Raw genomic sequence first — 10,450 nt, 5'->3', positions numbered from 1 at the left:
AATAAATAAAACTGGGCGGCACGGTGGCGCAGTGATAGCACTGCTGCCTTGCAGTAAGGAGACCCGGGTTAGCTTCCCAGGTGCTACCTGCGTGGAGTTTGCATGTTCTCCCCGTGTCTGTGTGGGTTTCCTCCGGGTGCTCCAGTTTCCTCCCACAGTCCAAAGACATGCAGGTTAGGTCGATTGGCGATTCTAAATTGGCCCTAGTGTGTGCTTGGTGTGTGTGTGTGTCCTGCGGTGGGTTGGCGCCCTACCTGGGATTGGTTCCCTGCCTTGCGCCCTGTGTTGGCTGGGATTGGCTCCAGCAGACCACCGTGACCCTGTGTTTGGATTCAGCGGGTTGGAAAATGGATGGATAAAAAAAAATAAATAAAACTGAAGATAAAAAAATAATCAGATGCTCAAAATAGTAATTAAATTACACAATAGGTGAAACTTAAGAAACCCCAAGTATCATGACAGGCGACTTACCCCTGTGTGAATTCATTTTCATTACTTGCATATCTCAATAAATACAGAAAATCTAATTACCACTTATTTAGTTGAAATATTTGCATGGTTGGTATAGTTGTTTCTATGTCCTAAATAAGATTTTTGTTTATAAAAATCATTAAAAATGTACATAATATGTAAAATTGTTTTGGCATAAAACTCTGCTTTCAGATTCAAGTATCCACAACATTATAATTTCTTTCTTTTCTCTCTATAATAGAGAATCCTGTAAATGTGCAGCAGCCCTACAAAATGCTATCAAATAAGCCTGCTCTCTGACTAAATCGATAAATTGTCATCTTGTGGACATTCAGATGCCTTTGGTCGTTCATCGATGGACAAATTATGTGGATTGTTTCTAAATATTAATATTAACTTTTTAAAACATGATTATTCTTAATGCTGGTTTGTTCCATGTTTCCCAGGAAGAATATCATTTCACAGCATTCTTAAGTCTCCCATGTGGGTTTCTTTTTGTTTTTCTTGAAAAGGTCACAGTAAAAGAAAGAACAATCCAGCTGCAATTTCAAGTCAGGTCAGGGATTCTGACACTGCCAGCAGACAACAGCTGAAAAACTGTAACGCATGGATTAAGACTGTTGAGTTTCTAATAGGTGATTTAAGGCTTGTGTTTCTCATTATTGAGAAACATTATAAGCTCTCGTGCCCTGAAGCATTATTTTGTTGTTTTTCAACTGCTCATGTAAAAATATGAAGATAGGACAAGCAATAATGAAAGTATTTCAATTGAACTGAACAAAAAAAAGCCAAAGAGCTCACACGTGCATCACTTTTCAGTATGAGCACCTTACGTGTTCTTGTAATGCGCAAGCTTTTGCATACTAATTAACACTACTGGGTAACCATTTAAGCTGGAAACAGGGAGTTCAGTAATGTATGAGCATAGCTTGGCACACAGGTGAAAATATTGTTCTGTGGCTAAATGTGTTCACTCATGCTGCTATTTTAAATTTGAGGACTACGTAGCTAAAACATTCTGATTTACTCCGGTCTAATTTTACAAGAGGTGGTGTGAAACTCAACTATCCATTGAGTATTTGGATTGCAAGAAGCCAAAGCCTCACATCTAGTGTTAGAAAGGAAACAGTTTTGAAAAAGCTGCCTGGTTGGCTCTGGGCACACTCATGAACTCATTGGTGGTGGTCCAGATTACATTTGCCAATCTGGTTTTGTGAACATTAGAGAGAAACTGGTGCAGAGACAATCACCTGGGAGATCATGCAGAATCCACCTCAACATTGGTTAGGCTGAAACCGAACCCTAGTATTGTAGCACTGACACATTACACTGTCATCCCAGCATCAGGACAGTTCATTAATTATATTATTAGTCATTCTAATTCAATATCCAGAATTCATGGAACTTCATTGATTTAACAGACTATTTTGACTTTCTATCTGTTGGACTAGCCAGCAATGATCCCAAACAATCAATCAATATTAACACAGCTACAAATCCAACCTTCCATTTTCCAAAGCTGCTCATCATGAGCATGATCACGGGGAAGCTGGAGCCTATCCCAGCAATCATCGGGTGCAAGGCAGGAACAATCCCTGGACAAGCTGCCAGTCCATCTCAAGGTGAACACACATACACCCAATCTGCCTAATGTGCATGTCTTTGGGGTGAAACCAAAGCATCAGGAGAAAATTCACACAGATTCAAGGAGAACATTCAAACATCAGGCAGGTAGCTCCTGAAATGTGAATCCTGGACTCCTTGTTGAGTTTACCACTGCACCACCATGCCTCCCCATAGCATTACAGCTATCTTCAAAATACCTCAGTGTATAAAGCTCAATAATTGTTTTCCTAAAACCCATCTTTCCCATCACTGAAACTTAGCTTTCATATTCTGTAGTGTCCAAGTATTACATGCTCATTTAAATGCAGCCAAAGTGGAGATGTGATAGAGTTATTTAGCCAGTTTAGACAATTAGGGAATGTTTTCTGGTGTTCTGATTAGAAAGCCAAGCTGGAATTTCTCATCTTGGCTCATGCCTTGGAATCTGTAATGACCACCAATTTTATTTGATTTCAAGTCTCAATAAAAAAACATGTTTTTCTCTATCACAGCGCTGGAGATTTATGTGGCATTTGGAGATGAGATAATGTTGCTTCCTGGTGCTACATTATTTTTATTTAGAAATCTAATGAGATATGTCCATATTAGCAACCAATTCAGTCTCTGCTGTTTGTTTGACTTAGAAAGCACAAATGCCACTTTCAAATCCTATAGTTGTGTGACAAAAGCTTAACAGAGGCTTTGCTTGTGCTTTGAAGCAGTAAGTGACCTAAATGCATTATAGCAAGAATAATCTAAAGTGTCATCATAGTGCTACATGTTTTCTAAAACATTTAATAAATATTCGCTTTTGGTATATTGGTGCTTACTTATTCATATTAGCTTTCTGCTTCCTTTTCATCAGTCTGCTAACCAAGGTATCCTGAAGATGTGCCATTTAGATTGATTGGCAGCTCAGTGTATGAAATTGGGTCCCAGTCTGGTGCTCCATCCAGTGCTGATTGTGCCTTATGCCCAATGCTGGGAGGATAGGCATCAGCCACCAACGAGGGTGACCTGGATAAGTTGATGACAACAAAGATGAATGGATATATGGATAATTTCAAATATAGTTTTGCATTTTTTAAAGGAGAAAATGAACAATGGGCAAGTTTGAAAATAGCAGCTAACTGACAATCATTTGTACCCGCAATCTGTGTTGGACTTCATTTATGTGTTTATGTATATATACATGTTGTATGGTGCAGACATTCAATCTTATTATTATGCAGTCTTATTATTATACAGTCTTATGTGGAAGTAGTCTGAGTATGTACTTTGTGAAGAAAGCTATATAAAAATAAATTCAATTGAACCTATTTCATCGATCTTTCCAAGCAAGCCTAAATTGATTTCAGATTTATGGTGAGCCAGAATCCACTCTGGCAAATCGAATATAAAGCAGGAACTATCCCTGGATCGATTGTCGTCCATTGTAAGGCACACTCTCACATACCCGACACAGTCCAGTCAGAGTTGTTAGTTAACATAACAAACGTGTGGGAGTAATACTGAGGTACTTGGAGAACAGGTAAGGAGAGGAAGAGCAAACTCCACATAGACAGCAATCAGGCTAAGAACTGAACCCTGGTTCCTCCTGTTACATTCCTGTTATTACAATATTTTTTTTTTTGTTTCCTGCCCCTGCTTTCTTTGCGGACCTATTAGATGCATGGTGAGCTAGTGGTGTATGCTTGTTGTGAGTTGGGAGAAACATTGGCTTTAAGTGTGAAAAGAACTTTCCATGTACAAACATAGTTAGGTGGTGTCACGTACGCATCAATTAGGGGACAGTCAAAAGGCTCGATGGCGTGTAGAAAACCTAGAGAGGTGGAACTGGAAAGGAGCACTAATTTTTTTCTCTGCTTCCAACCACAGAAAAACTATAGAATAAAAAAGCATTCCTACCCAACATAACGCTCCAATCCACCACCGTCCCGACTATAATAAGAAGACTCCTCTTCCGACTCCAAGAAAATACCTTACTTCCGGTCTCCTTCTGATATCCTCAGTTCTGTCCCTCTGCTACTGACGTCATCTTCGGCCACTACTACCTTCTATTACACCAGCTGCTATTAATTATATTTCCTGTTTAGCCTTCATATAAGTCAAAGAATTTGTTTGTTTTCTGTCAAATGTTTGAGTTGCTTGATGACCGTTTGACTGTACTGGAATCTGAAACCAATATACAGGGAGGTTCCCCAACACTTAACCTGTGACTCTGTGCTTTTTTATTTATCACAGTTGTTATAAATGAAGTAAGTTATGCTAACAGTCAAGTATCAGTATAACAGTTTATGTGAATGTCACATTTTTTGATGGAATTCTGTATTACGATGGAGATGACTCTTATATTTTAACTCTATTAGCAAATATCTCCAAATATATCAATTGCCTGCTCTATAGATGTGAGTAATAATATCCTTTAATTCACTTTTTAATATTGAAATATAAAATCTCTGTGTGTCAGTGTTGTGAGAGCAACCCCAAAACTGACAATTTTCCCTAATGTAGAATGAGCTGTGCTACAATTCCTGGTGAATTTGCAGTAAAACCTTAGAATGGTTTGGTCAATTTGATCTTCAAGTAGCTTTACAGTACCTTTTTGTGCTCTCCCTGTAGCAGGACCACCACCGGTCATGATAGCAAAAACCTTTCCAGCATTTATTGCCCAGTGTTATTCCTTAGTTCAGTTGTGTACAAGTTTCAGCAGGATCATTGTTAGGTGTATCACAATATTTGACAACTTCTAAATTTGGAATGTATTAAGTGTGATGCTGGAACCACAGTAAAAGTGCATCATGTTCGTTTTTTCAAAATTTTTGCAAACTAGGAATCATTGTTTGTTGGGCAAAAGGCCAAACCTCTGGACAACTAAGAAAAACAAATTTAATGATTTTCACTTAGCAATTCAGTGTGCAGCTATTTAGCTTCTTGTTCTTGTTTGATTTTTGTGAAATGTGTGAAATTTAAATATACACTGCATTCTATCGTGTATGTAGAGATGGTTAATTTTATTTTGCTTCATTTATTAAGCTTCTTTTGTGAATCATTCTATACTTCACATCTCATTGTCTGAAACCACTTTTCTTGGTATTGTCTGCATAGGCAACAGGCCAATTAGGTCAACCCCGACTTCTCCAGCTTCCAGCTCTTCCTGGTGAATTTCCAGGTGTTCCCAAGCCAGCCCAAAGATATAATCCCTCCAGTGTTTTCTGGGTGTGCAGACTGTCAGTGGGATGTTCTCTGAGGAGCTCTACGTGGAACTCCTACTTGAACTCCTCCTCTAATGGCAGTTGTTCTCCTCTCACCTTGGTGTGCGCACAAAAAGAGGCTTGAAATGTGCGTATACAACTTCCCATGCAAAGGTCGGGATTTATAAAAGAAAATTTGCAGCAAAGTTTGCATATTTACAGCAACTCTGAGCCAACATCCCTGTGACACAGAATTTTGGGGAAAATGGGAAATGACAACACACTTGATCAAGAAGGGAAATGCAGGCAATGCAGGTAAGTGACAATACCCACACACAATAAATCATATCACCAAGCCATTATTATTATGTAGTTTGACAAGACAAACATATCAAACCTCAAGAACGATGAATATGATGCACTGACTATACTTTAGTGCTCTTTTAAACATGGCAAAACTATGTACTGAGGACCTTTTTTATTTTCTGCTAGTTTACATCAGCTAGCTGTTGTCACTTCTCAGTTAACAGGATGTCAGGTCAGGAATATCTCAGTCAAGCTTCACTCCATCATGCCTGCTATCCTAAAATCCATTAACCGACCAGTGAGACACTACATCTAGTTTTGTATGTTGTGGGTTCACATATGTAAAGCATAATATGTTTTTGTCAATATGAAAAGGAGCAGTGTCCAGTTCTCTTGACATACTCAGAGCACTATACTGCACTCATATTGAAATAAGGGAACCTAGCGAGGATGAAGCTGCTTTTGTTAACTTTAAGCTGTTACATTCCATTAATGTACAAGTCACGTATGATGCCATGAGGTGGCTGAGAAACGTTGCATCTTCGCGGCCTGGGTCAGACTGTGATTCTTTGTTTTTGAGGCAAAGTGACTTTGTGAGGTTGTTGGTAAGGTTGAACCCTTAGTTTTTCATATGGCCTCTACTATTCATTGTAAGGCCAATCACTTCATTACATGTGTCAGGTGACAGCGGCTAGACACTGGCGCCTTAGTCTTTTCTTTACCCCCAGAACACTGAGGTGTTGTAATGTCGTACATGATATTGTGCTCTTAGTTGTGGAGCACAGCCTGATACTTTTGGATGCAGGTGGTGGGGTCTCGATGCCTCAGGACCGAGGCAGCTCTATCAGCCAATCAAGTTCTGAGGCATTGTGACTACATGTATGAGGTTTATTAGCATGCTACACATATGGATGTTTCATGAAGGTATTCGACATGCGTTCATGTATGCATATTTACAAAGTGATTGTGACTTATAAAGGGTAAACTGCACAGAAATGTGTTTGCCGGGTTTTTAAATCTTATTTTTTTGGGCATGCATTTTCCTGTTTTTTAGTGTACAAATACTTTCATGCTCACATTCATGCAAAGTTTTATAAATGAGGCCCCTGAAGAGAGAAATCCACTCTTTTCTGAATTGCTTAAGTACGTCCTGAAAGTCAGATGAGGCAAAGAGGACAACATCATCTGCAAAAAAACAACAATAATAATAATAATAATACATTTTATTTATATAGCGCCTTTCCCATGCTCAAGGCACTTTACAGAATTTAAGATAGAACGGCAGGGTATACAGTATATAGCATTGTACAAACCAGATAAATAAATAAAGAAGAGTAAGATAGTAAATTCAGAGAAAAAAAGCCTAACAGACAACATAATTGATGGTCTCGCACGCACACACACACAGGTTACATGAGCATCTTGACATGGAGGTAAACTGAGAGAAGGGTAATAAAGTCAAGTAGAGCTAACAGCCAAACTGAACAGATGAGTTTTGAGTTGTTTTTTAAAAGAATTCATGGAGTCGGCTGACCTGATTAATTTTGGTAGGTCATTCCAGAGTCTGGGCACCATACAGCTGAAGGCCCTGCTGTCACCCATGGAGTGTAGATTAGTGTGGGGCACAATAAGATGGCCAGAATCAAGAGGACCTCAGTGGGCGGACAGGCACATAGTGATGGAGAAGGTCACTGATGTAGTTTGGCGCAGGTCATTTAAGGCTTTGTAGGTTATTTGTAGGATTTTATATTCGATTCTGTAAGACACAGGGAGCCAGTGAAGGCGGAGCAGGATGGTGTGATGTGTTCGCTGCTGCTGGTCCATGTAAGGACTCTCACAGCCGAGTTTTGAACAAGCTGGAGCTGTGATATAAGATTAGATCTGTGGTATCCGGGGTGAACTTCTCCAGGCTGGTAGTAAGGCTGTCAAAAATGACACCAACATTCTTTGCAGTAGAGGCAGGTCTACAATGCTACCCTTAGCCTCCCAAAATGGACATCCTCACATCCTCGGCTGTGCCTTTATATCCTGCAAATATCTTCAAACAAGACCAGTAAAATAAAAACCATGAATAGGTGTGGTGACATCTTATTAGGATGCAACCCTCACTGCATTCAATCAGGAAATGAACAGCACACAAGAGTAGCCCTCTTACCCCATATTCCTGCTGCACCTCCAATAAGGGGACATGGTCATATCCTTTTTCCAGATTTACAAAACACATACAGACTGGGTTATTATACTCCCATGCAGTCTCCAGAAACAATGCCATGGGTAAGACTACAAAGTAAAAATTTCAGTTCAGTTTGCATCACTGGGTCCAACCATATCCTTTAGCAGGTCACTTAAATTACACCAATAGTATAAAATATATACTGTAATTGTACTACATCTCTAAATTTGAAAACCGTGAGTTATCTTACACTACACAATTGCACTATATAAAATAAACTGTGTTTATTGTCTAAGTAAGTGGAAGCATAGTGTGAGAGACAACAGAATATTGTCATGTTTTCTTTGCTCTGTTTAGTGAGACTTGGCTGTGTTCGCAAAGAAAAACAATGGTAATTGGTCGTGGGGGTAGTGGGTTACCTCTTTTACCCAGGATCAGTTCAGCCAATTACTTCTGATGGCTCTTGACAGTTGTTACATGGAACCTCAGATCTCTGCTGACAGCCGCTTCTGTTATCTTCAAACAAGACCAGTCATGCTCCGACTCTTGTGTCCGCACATTGTTGAAGCGGAGATTTCCATCTTGCAGGCATCTCTGAGACACGCATAGTTTCACAACAGAAGGGGTGGTGGGTATGAAAGAAACATCAGGACAGACACTTTCCACACAATGTCTGACTCACATATCGTTTATATTATGTAACTAAAGTTTATTGATATTTATCTCCAAAGATTTCTTTCTTTCTTTCTTTCTTTCTTTCTTTCTTTCTTTCTTTCTTTCTTTCTTTCTTTCTTTCTTTCTTTCTTTCAGATGCCCAAATTTTGTTCTCTGTGATCTCTCCTTTTGGTGTTCATTATAGAAGTGTGACATTTGGTATGTATTTTGACAACAATGCACATTGCCATTGGATTTATGTTCTTTTCTCTTCATCCTCATGTAATGTGCATGTATCTCTTACACTTAAAGCATAATGTTTGTGTGCATCTGAGGGAGACTGGGCAGGCAGTTTTCATAGAGGAAATGAAACTGATTACCCAGCAAGCACCTTCCCTCATGAAAAATAATGAGAGTGAAAATGAAGAAATGTATTTTTGGAAAGTTTTCAAAGAAATCTAAATTTATACATTAGTATTGCCAAAGTATTTTTCAAAAAATAGAATAATCTAAATGATATTTGGATTCTGCATGAATTTTCAGAAGTAAAATATTTTTTAAGTGAGAATGGCTCCCTCTTTGTAAATTCCCCTGCATTTCTTAGGATTATTGATCATTCAGTATGCCTGCTGAGCCAGAATTATGTTCTTAACTAAAGGACACCCACTGGTGTCTTTGCACTCAGTCAGTAGCAGCTAAGCTCAGTGGAGCCTGGCACACAAGGGGTTAAACAGGTAACAATGCAAAGCCGGTTTTTCATTTTGCTTGGCTTTTCTCTACATTCATAATGGCTAACACGGTACAACACCCTAGTACTGGAGAAATGGCAGAATAGTGGCATAACCAACAACCCCCAAAAAAAAAAATTTCCCCAGAGAGCTAGCTACTGTAAGTGATGAGCGCTGGTGCAGTGGAGAGGGGGCAGTCCCTGACAAAGCAAGTTGGCAGAGTACATTGGTGCTGCCAGTTGCTTGTGAAATCTGAAACCTCGAGGCAGAGTCTCAGAGGGCTGGCTCTGATCACTTACTCCAGCCCTTTCTTTCAAACATGCTCGCACAAACCGGCGCTCACTCACGCACACTCTTTCTAGTAGCTGTAACTTCTTGGAGTACTGCTTCTGCAGCGTGGAAATCTTGGATTGTCTGAATACGAGGGGCTCTGCTCTTCTGGAGGTGTCTGTCTTCTGTGAACCACTTCAGTTGTGCAGATGGTCAGAGCAGTCAGCAGCAAACTTTGTGACAGCTAATTTAAGCTCAAGTCTACTTCCCCTCCTAACTGCCTTTGCAGGTACTGTGTTGTATGGAGCTGAACAAGCTGCCTTTTCTCTGAAATCCTTTGCTGTGGATTACTTTACAATTATCTGCTGCTTTGGAATATCTTGTCATTTTGAAGGGTAAGTGTATCATTCAATATGTTGCCACTCGATTGCTTCTGAATGTATGTCTGCGTGCGTGTGTGTGTCTGTGTCTGGGTTTATTCTTCATTAGCCATTTAGAGGTCATATTGTTTTTGACAGGAGGACAGGTTTGCGCTCCCTCCTTTTCTCTCTCTGTTCACTGCAGACTAGGAAACAGCAGCTGTCTGAGAGAACACTTGGATGGTTCTGTCTGCGGCTGCCGTCTTTCTTATTGCTTTGTGCAATGAATTTATCCCTGCATAGCTAGGAGTTTTACTTGAGAAGTTAGAATAGAGCTGCATTTCTACATAACTCATCCAGTATGAATTCTGCACACAGGTAAACTGCTGTACTGCTATAGGACCCGAACTTCACAAATCACAATAATTAGCCCGAGAGACAGGTGAGTTAGACAGGCAGACAGACAGACAGACTACTAGACATCCTATTCTAACTCAGTCTACTGTATGTATTCTGAAACATGTCCTGCTCTTGACTCAGGAGACATAAAAATGCCAAATCTGTCATTCTGTTAAACATGCCATTGCTGTTTTGTCTTAGTAATGGTAATAACTGTGTTTACGTCTTTCATATCATATCATATCATGTCATTATGTATTTGTTTCTTTCATGGGTATGTTATAATAAAAC

General features: G+C 39.6%; 1 protein-coding gene across 1 annotated transcript in view; it reads left to right on the top strand.

The window, feature by feature from the left end:
• Positions 1-9,389: 9,389 nt before the first annotated feature.
• The window catches only part of arhgap24 (Rho GTPase activating protein 24), a 578,933-nt gene continuing 577,872 nt past the window's right edge, over positions 9,390-10,450 (top strand). The window contains exon 1 of the mRNA XM_028802301.2: positions 9,390-9,796. The gene's annotated coding sequence lies outside the window, so the exon portion shown is untranslated. The remainder of the gene's footprint in view (positions 9,797-10,450) is intronic.

Source organism: Erpetoichthys calabaricus, chromosome 5 (genome assembly GCF_900747795.2).
Source record: "Erpetoichthys calabaricus chromosome 5, fErpCal1.3, whole genome shotgun sequence".
Taxonomy (NCBI): Eukaryota; Metazoa; Chordata; class Cladistia; order Polypteriformes; family Polypteridae; genus Erpetoichthys; species Erpetoichthys calabaricus.
Note: the sequence above shows the minus strand (reverse complement) of the source record. Positions and strands in the feature narration are given on the sequence as shown.